This window comes from Passer domesticus, chromosome 2, assembly GCF_036417665.1.
Source record: "Passer domesticus isolate bPasDom1 chromosome 2, bPasDom1.hap1, whole genome shotgun sequence".
In the NCBI taxonomy this organism is placed as follows: domain Eukaryota; kingdom Metazoa; phylum Chordata; class Aves; order Passeriformes; family Passeridae; genus Passer; species Passer domesticus.
The window spans coordinates 3,458,276-3,473,425 of record NC_087475.1 but is presented as its reverse complement, the minus strand read 5'-3'; the positions used below and the strand labels follow the sequence as shown (position 1 = coordinate 3,473,425).

Genomic DNA, 15,150 nt, shown 5'->3' with positions numbered 1-15,150 from the left:
CTCCAGTCAGTGTTGCCTGCAGATGCAGGTTAGGAAGCAGAGCAGGAATCCATTTGTTGAAATGCTCTTCCCCCAGATTCATCTGCCCTCTCTTTCTTAGTGTTTTTCATCAGCATTTTTTCCATTTTCTTCATTTCATGAGACTGATGTTTTGTGGGTTTCTTTCTTCTTTTTTTTTTTTTTAATGAAGTCCTCTAAAATATTCATTCAAATATTTTCCAGGAAAAAAAAAAAAAAACAAACCAAATAACAGGCTTAATTAAGGAAAGCTCTTTTATCCCTCTTTTTTTTTTTTTTTCAAATTGCATTCCTCCAATCATTAATTAAAATTAAATTTTAAAAATAAAAGCAATGGAGGCCTCAGAACCTATCAATAATTAATCAGGAAATTAAACTGATCAGCAAGGGGTGGCACACACGATAGCACAGGTGTCCTACACTGGTGATCTGTCACACACTCTGATACCTCATGTCATGTGTGGGGAGCTTTGAGGGTTGGAGAAAATGGGTTCAGCTCCCAATTATGGGGCTGCAGGACAGCTAGAGGCTATAGATTGGCTGCTTGTTAATTAAGTGGCAAAATGCAATTTCAGCTTCTGCCCAGCTTCGTACTGCATGACCTTCCTTTTTCCTCCCTCTCTGGAAAATAAAATTAGTTCCCCTGGCAAGTGACACCACTCACCTCCTCTAGGTTCTTCCCATCAACTTGATGTAGTGTTTTCCACTGTTCTGTGACCACCATCCAAGCCTTTCAGCAAAGAAATAAGCACACAACTGATTTATTTATTTTTTTAAGGCACTGAATGCAATGAAGCTTTCAGATTTTATTTCCAGCTGCTCTGAGCTGCACCAGTAATGTCCCTGTCTGTAACCCTTCCCAGGGATGTGCAAAATTCACAGCTCCTCCAGCATTCTCCCAGTGCCCAGCTGGGAACCATGGTATCATAGTGATGCTTCAGGATTTTAACTTTTCTATTTTTCATATATTTGTAATCCTGCAATTCTTCAGTGTATAACTCTAAACTCCATACAGTGTGAGCTGCTGCTTTCCCATTTTTGTTAGACAAAACAATTCCTCTCCAGGCCTGGGGATCAAGGACACCTCACTGCCTCAGGCCCCCAGAAATGGAAACAAAACTGAGTTGGGGGGCAGCAAACTTAGGGTAAATGATTTCATTACCTGAAGCTGTAATTGAAAGATTAACCCCCAATATGCAAATGGACCAAACTTATAAAAGTGTGAAAACCTGCAACCCATCATCCATTTTGAGTGTAGCCCTTGGGACGGCTCCATCTGCCCTTAATGTACCTGAAGGCCCTCCAATAAATATAACCACTTTTTATTCCCTTAATTTTGTCTGTCCTCTGTTTTTAGGTAGCCCAAACAGGCATCAACAGCTATGTGGCGAGAGAGATTAAGTACAAGTGGGGGGAAAGGAAAAAGAAAGAAAAAATTAACATCCGTGAATGGCTGCTCTGTTGTGTGGGCCACAACAAGGCCTCGGCATCTCCCGATGGCGCCGGAGCACGGCACCCGCTGCAGCCCAGGGAACACGGCTCAGTCACGTCGGGAACAGCAGCTGTGGGAGCAGGGGTGAGTGCAAGAGACAGACCCAGGGGAGGGCAGGAGCTGAAGGAGTTTGGGGTACTCTCAGAGGTCGGGTTTGTGGTTTTTCCCAGTGGTGGCTCTGGGCCAGGCGATGAGTCAGTGTTTGTCACTGGCGGGGCTCTGCAGTGGGGAGATGTGCAGCGCTCTGACAGCCTGTCACCAGCAGCCAGGCAGGATGGCACTGCACAGTTAATGAGGCTGGGAGACCGTAAACACAAAGAAACCAGAAATAAAAAGGCCAATGAGAAATGCAAAGTGATAAACAACAAATTACACAGCACCGAAATAGCGTTTCTGCGCCTTAAACTACGGGTGTGTAAACTACGGATGTAGAATTTGTTCCTTAGATTGGTTTTTTGTTGTTTTGTTGTTTTTTTTTTTCCCAAGCTTTGCAAGCCTGTATGCTAAGGAAAATCCTTTAAATTGCTCTTAGACACCCAAAAAACTAAATATAACCACACATGTAGCCCAGTGGCACGATGTGCTCACTCCTGCCTATGCCAACACTGAGATTTACAAAACAGCTCACTCAGCCTGATAAGAGCATGGGACATCCCCCATGCCAGGTTTTCCTCTCCAGGGATGGAGAGTCTCCTTCACAGACTGTGACACCCTTGCAGGACACCTGCGGCCCATCTGGAAAGGGCACAGCTGCTGTTTGGCTCACAAAATCCCACAATCATCAGGTTGGAAAGGACCTTCAAAATCATCGAGTCCAAGCTGTGCCCAATGCCCACCTTGTCCCCAGAGCACTGAGTGCCATGTCCAGGCCTTCCTTGGACACCTCCAGGGATGGGGTCTCCAAACCTCTCTGGGAAGACCCTTCCAATGCCTTTGACCATCTCCATGAAGAAATTCCTCCTGATTTCCAACCTGAACCTCACCTGGTGCAGATTGATGGCATTTCCCTTTGTCCTGTCCCTTGCTCCCTGGGAGAAGAGGCCAGAACACCCTTGGCTGGCTGCAAGGTGAGCTGGCCAAAGTGTACACAGGTAAACAAAACCAGCTCTAGAGCAGAAAGCCCCAGAAGAAAGCTGGATCTCTCCTTTTCCTAAATAAACTGGCACAGTTCTGAACTGGGTGAGAGAAGACAGCTCCTGGGAAGGACAGCAGGTCAGGACCTTGCTAGAAGGGCATTGCTGCAGGAGGAAATTATGGAAGCAGACATCCACATTGGTAGGATGTGGAAACTGGAACCTGTCCTGACAGCCTGGATTTTTTTTTTTACCAAGTGCTCTGTTGAGCTGGGGATCCCTGATGTACATTACAGGCAGAGAGTGACATTAACTCCACTGCTCAGTGCTGCTCCCTGCTCGGGGACCAGACTCACATGTCCTCTGCTCCCTTAGGCAGCCTGGCCCTTCTGAGCCTTCCTCAGGACTCCCAGAAGCACAGTCGCTATCCCATGCTGTGTTCCCGTTATTTCTAACAGCAGAGCTCGTGGCAGGGCATCGCCATTTCTTTATTCACTTTTGGTTTGTTTGCTGAAAGATGGTGGAGCATGGCAAGCACTGAAAAGAGAATTATCTGAAATATCAAACTTTGGTTTTTTTCCAGCACTATTTGTCTATTTAACGATTCAAAGGCAAGTTAAAGCCTCCACTTAATAAGTAAATCAGAGTGCATCATTTGGCCCCTGGCAAAACGAGGCAGTTTCAATGCTTAGTCTGTGTGGGTTTGGTTTCCCACTGTTTCCTCTGCAACTCAATGCTCACAGATGCAGCATCTCTTCCCTGCCTTCTTTCCCCAAACTGCTTTTAACCCAGTGTCGTGGTTTGGCCCGGAAATGTGTTTTTGGAAAGGTCTAAGTCGGGCCAATCAGGGGCCAAATTCAAAATTGGCATTTAAGGTGGCCACTAAGGGTTTGGATACGCCTCTGAGAACACACGGGGGTTAAAAGCAGGAGATTCCCAGAGAACTTCCTCTTTGGGAATCCGGCGTTGGTGAGTAGAGTCTGGCCTCTCCCCTGCCCAGCTGCGCCTGGGTGGGGGAGGCCATGACAGGGAGGAGGCCGGGAGCCCCAAAAGGTGCAGAGGTGGAGGAGAACATGCAGGGATTGATGAGACTTGAGATGTCTGGGCAGCCCCCCCCGGAGAGAGGGACAGAGATTGTGCTGGCAACTCAGCCGGCCAGAAGCGGGGGATGCGGCGAGAGAAGGTGCCCGGCAGATGTGGGAGTCCTTGGGCAGGCAGAGTTGAAGATTTTAACCCCTTTGTAGACTAATAGAAACCTTACAAATACTGAATCCTCCTGAATCAGGATGAGGTGAGAGAGAGATGAGAGATGGGCAAGCGTGAGGAAAGCTGGAAGAGAGAAGAATCCTGAGTGGAAGAGATGATGGAGTGGCCTCTTGGGCTGGACTCTTTCTTGTATAGCCATGGACAGACCCGTGTTTTTTTTTTCCCTGTGACCCAGAGACTGTATTTAGGGGGAGGCAACACCCGGGAGTCAAGAGTGAAGCAGCGGCGTGAACAGAGACGGCTGAAGGGGGTGTGGGATGCCCTCTGTCTCCACGGAGAGGAAGATCTCTGTTCATGAGGCCCCTCGGCCCCAGGGGGTGAAATCTGGGGGGGACTGGTGTCCCAAGAGTTGAGAGACTGCTGTTTCTGGAAGTGGGTGGAGCATCTTTAAACAGGGAGCCCTAAAGGCAGTCCTGGCCCGTGTCCAGTGGTGAGAGCACTGGACATGGGGGGGAGAAGTCACGAGGGCCGATGTTCTTTGGGTGGGGCCATGGATGACACGGAAGCACAGGAGGTTTTAATTGTGCTTCCGGGGGAGGCCCATGAGGCAAGGGGGGACTCCTCTCTCCCTGATGGATTTGAGGGTTGATAATTTGAGGGGTGGTGAATCTGTGGAGAAAAGGGAGGGGGAGGAGGAAGGTATCTGGAAGGTTTTCATTCTTAGTTTAGTATGTGTTCCTTTCTAGATTTGTAATAAATAAAGTGTTATGTTTTTTTTTCCCTCCATCCCCGAATGAGAGCCTGCTTTGTTCTGTTCCCGGGTCACATCTCACAGCCACCATTTTGAAAATATACCCTTCATGGGGGCCCTGGCATTGTGCCAGGGTCAAACCATGACACCCAGTAACCTCCTTTCTTCTTCCTTTGACTGCCTCCACAGCTGGATTGTTTTTAGCTTTGGACACACCCACATTCTAGGCATGTCCAGAAAAAATTAACCAATTAAGTCATCCAAAGCCCCGAGCATAGTTAACATTCATTTAGAACATGAAAAGAGCAACACACCTTCGTGGGGCTTTGCCAATTACACGGTGTTTCAGCCAAATGCAAATCATGCCAGAATGGAAATTCCAAACTGTGCATTATGTTCATTTCTAAACCCTGTTAACTTAATTAACTCTTGGTTAAATGTGCACTGATCTCAGACATAAAGCATGTTTGATGAGGCATGAGGCATTTTTCATTAGGCAAAAGAAAGAATTTGGAATGTGCAAACCATTTGCAACAAGAGAGAAGACTCCCTTCCTCAAATTGTATACAACTCACACCTAATTTGTGGTCAGTGAAGGTTTATTTTCTACTTGTACTTTGTAATGCTCTTGTCAGTTTTACTTGGATCACAAAGCATCATTTTGAGCAACTCTATCCATCGAATGATAGAGATAATATTCTGCATTGTCAGTGGCATTTAAAATGCAGGAGCAGGTAATATGAAAAATGATTAAACCATCCAACTCAGGTTGTATTTAACCTGTGTTGCCACTGCTAAATCCACACACTGAGTGGCTGCTTGGTGCAATTATTGTAGACACAAGTCCAGATCCTCAGATCCTGTACCCAGGAGGCAGAGAACCATTTCCAAAAAGAAATACATAGCAGGGAAGGAGCTTATCAGTCTTAGCAGAGCTGTGGCATTTTTTTAGTGAACACAGATCCACACCAGAAATAACTAGAAGGTGGTGCACTTTACTAGCTGCTAAAAATTTTGTGGTTTGCAAATTGATTATTACCTCAGGATACTTTACTGTTCGTTTGCTTTTTCTTTGTTGTTTGTTTTGGGGGGTTTTTTGTGGGTTGTTGTTGTTGTTGTTGTTGTTGTTGTTGTTGTTGTTTGGTTTGGATTGGTTTCGGTGGTGGTGGTGGTGGTTTTTTTTGTTTTGGTTTTTTGTGGTTTTGGTTTTTTTTGGTTTTTTGGGTTTTTTTTGTTTTGTTTTGTTTTGTTTTGTTTTGTTTTGTTTTGTTTTTTGTGGGGAGGGTGTTGTACTTTTTTTAAGAAAGAAAGAAAAAAAAAAGCCAAAAACCAAACCTGATACTTGAATGTACTGCACACTAAGGCAGGGATTCCAAGCTGGCAATAGGAAAGTAATCTGGCTGCCTCCCAAAGCAGATGCCATAAAAACAAATTGTTATTGCCTGGGAAGACAGGCATTCCTGACTGCATAAAAATGAATTAAATGGTGTAACAACTCTGCTCTGTCCTAGAACTGAGGCAGCAGAAAGCTCCTTTCCCTCAGAATCCTGAGCACTGTGAGAGGCAGATTCTAAAAGTCACAGCTGGAAGCATCTGTCCTCCTTTCTCTACACAAAGTGAATTCTGAAGCCAGAATGAAGGCCAGCTGAAGGAGCGATATCAAATTGATGCCACCCACATTTTGCAGCCCTCACCTGTGTCTGCAAAATAAACCACAGGTGAGTAACATCCTCTTGTGGGCACAGAGAGGCTTCCAGAGCACAGGGAGCACTGCACTGACACTGAAAAACATGCAAGCAGGGCACCCTGCAGCCATTTTCCTATCATTAGGTATGGTAAAGAACAAGAAGAGACAGATACCATGACAGGCCCAAAAATAACATCCCAGAGTTAAACAGAGTTATGGTGTCTGGCTGTGGGCTATATTTCCTGTGGCCAGTCAGTTGCCAGCACAGTAACATCTCCCAGCTTTCCTCAGTGCTAAGCTGAGAGGAAATGCTCCCCTGCCACCCTCAGAATAGAAACATTCAGACTCTGGAAGGCTACACCATCTCTGTCTTTTAGCATCAGCAAGTCCAGAAAAGCCCCAAAGGACATTTTGATTTCTGTTTCTTCTTTGTGATTGCAGAGGTGGGCAGTGCAGTGCAGAAGCTCCCATGCTTATTTCTGCTGCAGCTTCCTTTGATGTACAGTCTGCTCCATCCCTTCCCTGATTCCATCTCCACATTCCCTGCTCAGGAAGCCCCTGTACACAGAATTTCCCATGTGGCTGAGTGACCACAGCCAGTTTATTCAGCACTCTGTGAACCCAGAGCTACTTTTGTCACATGAGCTGAAGTGCTGCTCATCCCAAGCCTGCTCCTCCTCCCAACACCCTCCAGTTACCTTATTCTCTAGATATATTGCTATTTTTTAAACAGTATCTGGTTATCTTGTCAAAAGTTGCTCTTAATTTGCTTTTTCATAAAACAGACCAGCAAATCCCACCTTTCCTGAGTACCAGCAGATGTTTGCTCAATGCTCACCCGACAATTTCTGCTGATACAACACACATCACTTCAAAGTAACCCTTTGAACCTGAATTGGACTACAAGCCTCATACACACTTTAATTTTGCTTACTAGGAGATTCTTGGTTTAGCATGAAGTCAGTTTGCATACTGATAGATCTCTTCCCCTTCCAGTCACAATATAAAAAGTTAACATACTGCTGTTGCAATTCAGTGTACGTCAAATCTGATTCTTTTTGATGCATTCAGCCACCTACTGTCACTTTAATGCATTTTCCCTGCACATGCACACACCCTTTTTCATATGAAAACATTTACATTGGCATGCAATTCAGTTAATTTTTCCCCCAAAGCTGAAATATCCAAATAGAAGTGTATTCATCTCTTCAAAGAGTCAACATTTTCAAGTTAGGGAAATGGAGAAAGAGGAACTATTCCATTTTCAAAACAGTTGAGTCAGAAATAGTTTTACACTGAAACTGCAAAGTTAATCAGTTGTTTCTTTATCTTGTGTGAACATCTACTCAACTTAGGTGAAAACATATAGTTCCTCATAATTTACTGTAGGAAAATAAAACTGAGGAAAGAAATCAAGAAGATGTGAGAAGTACATATATCATGTATCAGAGCAGGGTAACTTTTCATTCAGTCCTGGAAGCAAACAGTGAGAGTAAAGAGATAGAAAGAAAGGAAAATGACATGGAGATAAAGTTCATACACAAGTGCATGATGTTTATATGTCATATATCCCAGTCTCACACTCAACACACCAATAGCATTTTCCTCAGGAATCTAGGGATGACATTTATCTGCATCAAAACACCCATCTGACTTTTTAGAAAGGTATTTTCTCTTTCTGGCATTTAATGGTTTCATTTGGCAACACAATTTAACTACTTGCAGTTCCTCAACTTCCCTGGTACAAATGATGACCTCTTGGTCATCCTTTGATGTACAGGTGCATGAAATTGTATTGCTCAGGCTAATTCTAACAGGAACCTTCTCAAAAAGCTGCCCAGGTACATGGTGTGGGAGCCTTCCCACTCTGTGAATCTCAGATAACAGCACAGGGAGGAGCTGCTGGAGAGAGCCCAGGGGAGGCTCCAGGATGAGCAGAGGGATGGAGCAGCTCTGCTGGCAGGAAAGGCTGGCACAGCTGGCATTGTTCAGAATGGAAAAGGCTTTGGGATGACCTCATTGTGGCCCTTCAGTGCCTGAAGGAACCATGAAGACAGATGAAGAGAGACAATTTACAAGGGCCTGGAGTGATAAAACAAGGGGGAATGGCTTCAAACTGAGAGGAAATAGGGTTAGATTAGGTATTAGGAAAAAAGTCTTTCCTGTGGGGATGCTGAGGCATTAGAACCAGTTTCCCAGAGAAGATGGAGCTGCACCATCCCTGGAAGTGTCCAAGGCCAGGTTGGACTGGGCTTGGAGCAGCCTGGGACAGTGGAAGGTGACCTCACCCATGGCAGGGAAGTGGAACAAGGTTATTTTAAAGGTCCCTTCCAAGCCAAGTCCTTCTCTGATTCTTAGATAAATACTATATAAATACATGTACAATATACTCCTCTGAATCACTTGCATGACAAAAAATAATCCCAGCAAAGCAAAACAAAAACATATCCTCGTCTATAAATTAAGAAAAAGGAAAGGACTAAGATGTTGAGGATGCTACCACTTAGTTTCACTGATCCTTCAAGGTGTTAAGCACAAGGGCGGTTGTCCTCCTTTAGCAAAGCTTTCAAGGTTGCACAACCACTTAAAGGAGCACTGAGAATTTTGTTTACCCAGATCTGTTTCCAGTGATTGCAGAACATGGGGAAAGAGTCGGCAAAGATAAAACATGCTCGTTCCAGTTTTTTCTCCCCACTGGTGCTATCATTAAGGCTGAACCTGCAAGCAGAGAACATCACCCATGCCAGCAGAGCACTGGGATCTGTCAGATTGGCTGCCACTGACTCACTGATTGATTTTGTTTCTCCCATTTCTGGGTCAGTGAGCTCTGAAACGTGGCCATTTTCCAGGCAAGTACAAACTGCAGCAGACTCTGCCTGGGAATCCAGAGTGCTTTAGCTGTAGGTGGGGGGAAAGAACAGGATTTGGTGCTGAGCCTTTGTCATTAGCATTTATGTGTGCACATGCACATGCACTTGCCCTCCAAAATTTCACCTTGGAGGAGAAAACATTCCCTTGGAGACAGAAAGGGTTAGGAAGCACAGAACATCTCCTCATTATAATACTGACAGGTTTCTGGCCTTGAGCTCTATTCTTTCTTTTCAGTAAGCATTTCCTATGGGTTTGAAAGGCAGAGGTAAAACTAAGTTTACGACTTATTTGTGTGTGAAAAGAACGTGTGAAAATTGAGTCTGTAAAACAGGAATGGTCCCAGGATTTCACATATTCATTAATAAACCATCTTCTCCAACTAAGAAGTCTCTATGGAATAGTGAAAATGTATCAGTTTCCCTGAGTCACTTCTAGTTTATTTCATCTGGGATTTTTTTAAACATTTTAAATGAGGTATTTCAGCTTCACCCCTTGTCAAATCCCATGAATTTAGACAATACCTCATAAGTCTTTAAAGAGTAATCAGAGAGGTAATTGCAGTGTTTTGTTAAGTTACTTTTGTGACTGAAAAAGGGACAGCAACTCAACTGCTCAGTGCTCCATAAAATCAAAGTTGGAAGAGACCTTCAGAATCATGCAGTTCCACTGTCACCTCAACACCACCATCATCCCCCCAAAAAGCCACGTCCCCAAGGGCCACATCCAGACACCTCCAAAACACTGAACATGGTGACTCCAACTCTATGGGCAACTTATTCCAATGCCTGATCACTCTTTCAGTAAAAATTTCTTTCTAATACCTAAACTGAACCTCCCCTGATTTAATTTAAGGTAATTTCCTCTCATCCTTTCACTTGGGACACGGCAGAAGAGGCCAAGTCTCATCTCACTGCCCCTCCTGGCAGGGAGTTGTGGAGAGCAGTGAGGTCCCCTCTGAGCCTCCTCTTCTCCAGATAACCATTCCAAGCTCCCTCAGTTCTTCCTCATAGGATGAGATGTTTTCCAGACCCTTTCCCAGCTCTGTTGCCCTTCTTTGGCCATAGGCTGCTCAATTCTGCTATTTACAAAAATGGTCTGTTTTGCCTTTTTTTATTTAGCGTTGATTTCTAGAAGACCAAGTTCAGATGGAAAAAAGGCACAAACAGAGGGAAAAATATTCAGACAGACATTAATATCAATTCTCAACCAAAGAACATACTAAACTGGCTCTAGCAAGTTCTTTGAGTCATCAGGTTGTTCTCCCAAAGACATATTTATTTAGACTTCCATTCTTTCTCTACTTATCTGGCAAGAAATGGCTCCACAAGGAAACAAAGTGAGAACAATACTGGACAAACACTGAGTATTTATACTCAGTCAGGCTGGTAAGGCTCTTGAGGCAAACTGCTGCTCTGCTGCCCACCAGCAGAAATGTGCTTTTTATCAAAACAACACAGGAATTCATTTATTTTTAAGTCACCCTTTTCCATTTTACCATTTAGGTCATAAATGATACTTGTGGAATCATATAATGGTTTGGGTCAAAAGGGATATTAAGAACCATCCAGTTCAAAATGCCTGCCATGTGCAGGGACATCTTCCAGAGACATCTTGCAGGGGACATCTTCCACTAGACCAAGCTACTCAAAGCCTTGGAGACCTCCAGGGACTGGGAGTCCACAGATGGGATTCAGTGAAACAAATGAAAAATGGGATTTCTCGTGTACTTCGAGTGGTATCACGGGTGATGACAGGACCCATCCCTGGGGCAGTCTTGTCCCTCCTTTGTGCTTGAGAAGTGCCCTGTCTCCTCTGAGCTGTAGTATCTCTCTGGCCCTGGCCAAAATGATGCCCAAGAGCCCAGTGAGAGCCAGGCAGTGTTTGCACAGTCAGCACAGGACAGCCTGGCACTCCACCTCACTCCCTGCTCCTGTTTTATTTACTAGAGGAGATGTGGCCACTGAGCCCTATCTAACAACCATTTAAGTTGGCTGCAATCATTCTGCTCACTCTGATGCAACTTTGATTACATTAAGCAAATTGGAAAAAGGCCAGGTGGAATAGAAAACACTCTTACCCTTGTTTTGAGAGAGCAATTAACCTACATAAGAACGTTTCTCATGGACATTATCAGCATCTAACCTCACCTCTGCTATCACAGCATGCAGGAACTTTGCCGCAGGAATTTTGGCATTGTCTTCACCAGCCTTAGCTGTCCTAAACTTACCTTTTAGAAGGTTACCTGAGGAGTGGACAGAGAGACAACAGAGTAGGGAAGTGACCACAACCCTTCCCAATGTATTCCAACAATTATATCAGCCCAGGCTACTTTTGCCTAGGAGACACTCTAAAAATTAAACAATTTTAAGCACTCTAATATACAAGACCATAGTTTCCAGATTTCATTGCACTTTCTTAAAATTAGCAAAGTTTTTCCTTAAGTGTATACTTATTTCATGTTTAAATCATTCTTGAAGGCTAAGCATTGTCTATGATAGACAAGATAGATGCTGCTCTTTTATTTATTCATATTAAAGTGCATTTTCAGGACGTCAGATTATCTGGGAACTTTCTTTAACATTTTTATCTGAGCTCTAATTTGCCACAATCTTTTTAGCACAGAGACTGAGTGACACACAGTTTCAGCCATGATCTCACCAGTGCTGATTGTAGACTACTGATTTTGATACACCCAGGAAGAGTTCAAGAACTAAAGCCATTCCTTCTGTCCCAGATTTGAAGTGGAAATAAAAACTTAGTGTAGATCAAGAAAACATTTTTATTGCAGAAGAAATCACTAGAGAGACTTAAAGAGTCCCCTGAGGGAGGTGATTCTGCACCTCTATTCTACCCTAGTGAGATCCCACCTGAAGTACTGCATCCACCTCTGGAGTCCTCAGTCCAAGAATAAACATGGACCTGTTGGAGCAGGTCCAGAGAAGAGCTAGTAGTGATAGACATGAGATAATGGTTTTAAACTAAAATATTCAGACTAGATATTAAAAAAAGAATGTACAAGGGTGGCGAAACACTGGGACATGCTGCCCAGAGAGATGTCTGGATGCCCCAACCCTGGAACACTCAAGGCCAGGCTGGATGGGACTTTGAGCAGCCTAATCTGGTTGAAGCTGCCCTTGATCATTGCAGGGTTGGGCTAGACCACCTTGAAAGATCTCTTCCAGTCCAAACCATTCCATGATTCCATTATTTAATTTCTCATCTCTTCTTGAGCATTGAGAGCTTTGCCACCTTTGAGATCCAGACCCTTTTGGGGCTGCAGGTGCTTTGCTGAACGTGCCACCTTCCAGCTTCTTTAGCAGTCATCATCCATCACTCAGAGCAGGTGACTTCTCCTCCCTCCCCCTCTCTGTCAGTTAACACACACATTTGAAACATCTACTTAGCATTCCCTCTGGTTTTTTTTTCTGAGCCACAGGACACATTTGTAAACAGTCCTTGGTGTTTGTAACCTGATCAGACACACGGCAATTTTGAGTTGTCAGAACAAAATTGACAGCAGTTTTAACAAACACAGGATAACACAGCCTTACACCATCCTTGTTTCCAGTGGGAAATGCACAGCGTTCCCCACTTAGTTCAAACAGTGAAGAGACCAAATGAGGATATACAGCAGTATAAATGTTAAAAAAACCCCAACCAAACAACAAACCCGAACCCAACAGAAAAACACCACCACAAACAAACAAAAAGAAAAAAAAGTTGAACAAGATCATGAGTTTTGTTTGGCTTCAGAATAATTATACATTGAATGAGTTGATTTCCAAAGCTCATGGACCCCTCTGCTTTGAAGGACTGGTTGAAAAAATTCTTCCTAGTTTGCATATTATCCAGAGCATGCAAGAGAGAGAGAGATGGGGCATTAATCCCACCTTAGGGTCATATACTAATGCTCCAGACACACCTGTCATAAGAAAGCAACTTTTTATGTGCAAAATAACAGTGAGAATATATTAATATATTTTTATATGCTTAATGAGGCTTAGCTAAAGAGAGAAACATGGGCAGAAGCTCTCTGCAGACTATTAAATATCTGAAGGACTCAATGATCTGAAAAGAAATATAGGGAAATGAGAGTGACAGCTGATCAAAGGGTAAAAATATAAATTATAAAAATGATACTTTAGTCTCTCAAAAGTGAAACTGTACAAAAGGTCAACTGATCAGAATATCATAGGTTTACCATGCCTTTTTAAAAAGTACACCCATTGGGTGAATAACTCTTTCAAAACCAATCCTTGTTTAATATAAATATTCAGGAAAGCAGTTATTAAAACTCAACATTAGTTTTGGGGTGTGGGGAGTTGTTTGGTTTTTTGTTTGTTTTTGTTTTTACAGAATCAGAGAATCATCAAGATTAGAAGAGACACAATTATCCCACCATCATCCCAGCACCACCATGGTCACTCTTAAAACATGTCCCCAAGTGCCACTTGGGAAAGACCCTAGAAATGACCTTGATCATCAACAAGAGGATAAACTTTAAAGACTGCCTGGCTTCAGTCATCCACTAGTCTAAAAGATTAATCTGAAATGTTTGAGAATGGTTTGAAATAAAACTCCTGGGATCAAAGAGGAATTATAAGAAGAAATTCAACTACTTAAAAAGCTGCCACAAGTCCAGCAATAAAATCCCGCCCTCAGAAACACCAGTGCTTTTATTCATTCTATCTATACATCTAAATCCAGGTAACTAAAGGAGCATCCTAGAAGAAAGAGATCTCAATTGTTTTTAAAAGGAAAAAGAATAAACAAAAGAATGGAAACTGGCAATAACTTTTCTGTGATATATATTCATCTTCCAATGACAAATACTGATTTTTGACATCAAAATGCTCTGCGATTGCAATCATCAGGCTAGATTTTCCTCAAATTGAAGAATAAATAAACAAGGAATTTTAACGTTGAATAAATTTTACAAGTCATTAATTTAAAAACTTTAATATTGAAGACTTTACAAATGAAAGAAACAAAGCATCAAACTCTGTCTTGTATTGAAAATTGTACCTTTTCAAGAATTGAAAAGAGTGTTCTATTTTCTACCTGGCTTTGTTTGAATTTTGCCAATGAAATAAAATTTTAAAAGCACTTGTTTAATGACCCTCAATCTTTTCCAAGGTCAGATACCTACTATTCATACATTCAGATTGAGAAGGGGAAGATTTGCCAGCCCTGCTCCTTGTGAGGAGCTGGACCAGGAGAATTCTAAAGGTCCTTTACTCCATTAATGATTCTGGGAATCTGTGAATAAAACTCCTGCCTCTACAGAAATTGTTCCCAGCTATCTTAGTTTGGCATATGGTATCAATTACCATAATACTCCAGTTCTTTGCAATCTTTAATATATTTATTTTCACAATCCTTTTGAGAGGCAAGGAAGTCTATTATCCCTATTTTATAGATAGGGGACTCAGGTATGGAAATTTAAATGGTTTCTGCTAAATATTTCTATTCTATTCCTAATGCTTAGGGTTCCTTGGATGCTGAACATATGAGAACATTTATGCAAAAAATACCAAAAATATGCTTAAGTTCTCTTGAGTAATTTCATTTTCATAATTTCATACCTGATAACTGCAATAATTTCACAGGACTGGAAAGCTCCATTTTGGGCATTTTAATTTAAACACCTGAAAAAAACCTTAAACCTCATGTCAGGACAGCATCCTGTGATTTGATAATGTACCCTGGACTCAGCCAAAGCCAAGCACTTAATCAAGCAGCATGATCATTTGAATGGCCTCATAAACACATTGGCAAATTGTAGATTTTATTTCATAGACATCACAGAAGTGTAAAAATTTCCTGATAACACTGGCATCATCTTGGCATGAAACACAGGTTAGTAACTCTACTCAGAGGGAGGAAATGAAGTATGAGTGTCCTTAGCCAGAGAATCAGCGACAAATTGAAACACAGAAGTTAAAACAGTTCTGTAAGAGTTCCAGTCACAAGGCTCATCTAAATAATTGAAGAAGAGCTCCCCAGATTTTTGATCCCAAAAGAATATCAACAGGTTAGCAAACTAAACTGA

The 15,150-nt window shown here is 42.7% G+C and overlaps 1 protein-coding gene and 1 long non-coding RNA gene across 5 annotated transcripts in view; one reads left to right on the top strand and one right to left on the bottom strand.

Annotated features, from left to right (window-relative positions):
• DSCAM (DS cell adhesion molecule) overlaps window positions 1–15,150 on the bottom strand; it is a 465,664-nt gene that overhangs the window by 322,526 nt on the left and 127,988 nt on the right. The window lies entirely within an intron of this gene.
• LOC135291718 (uncharacterized) lies at window positions 1,280–13,892 on the top strand. Its single transcript, XR_010354455.1, has 3 exons — window positions 1,280–1,594; window positions 6,052–6,258; window positions 13,455–13,892. It is a non-coding gene; the product is annotated as an uncharacterized LOC135291718 (long non-coding RNA).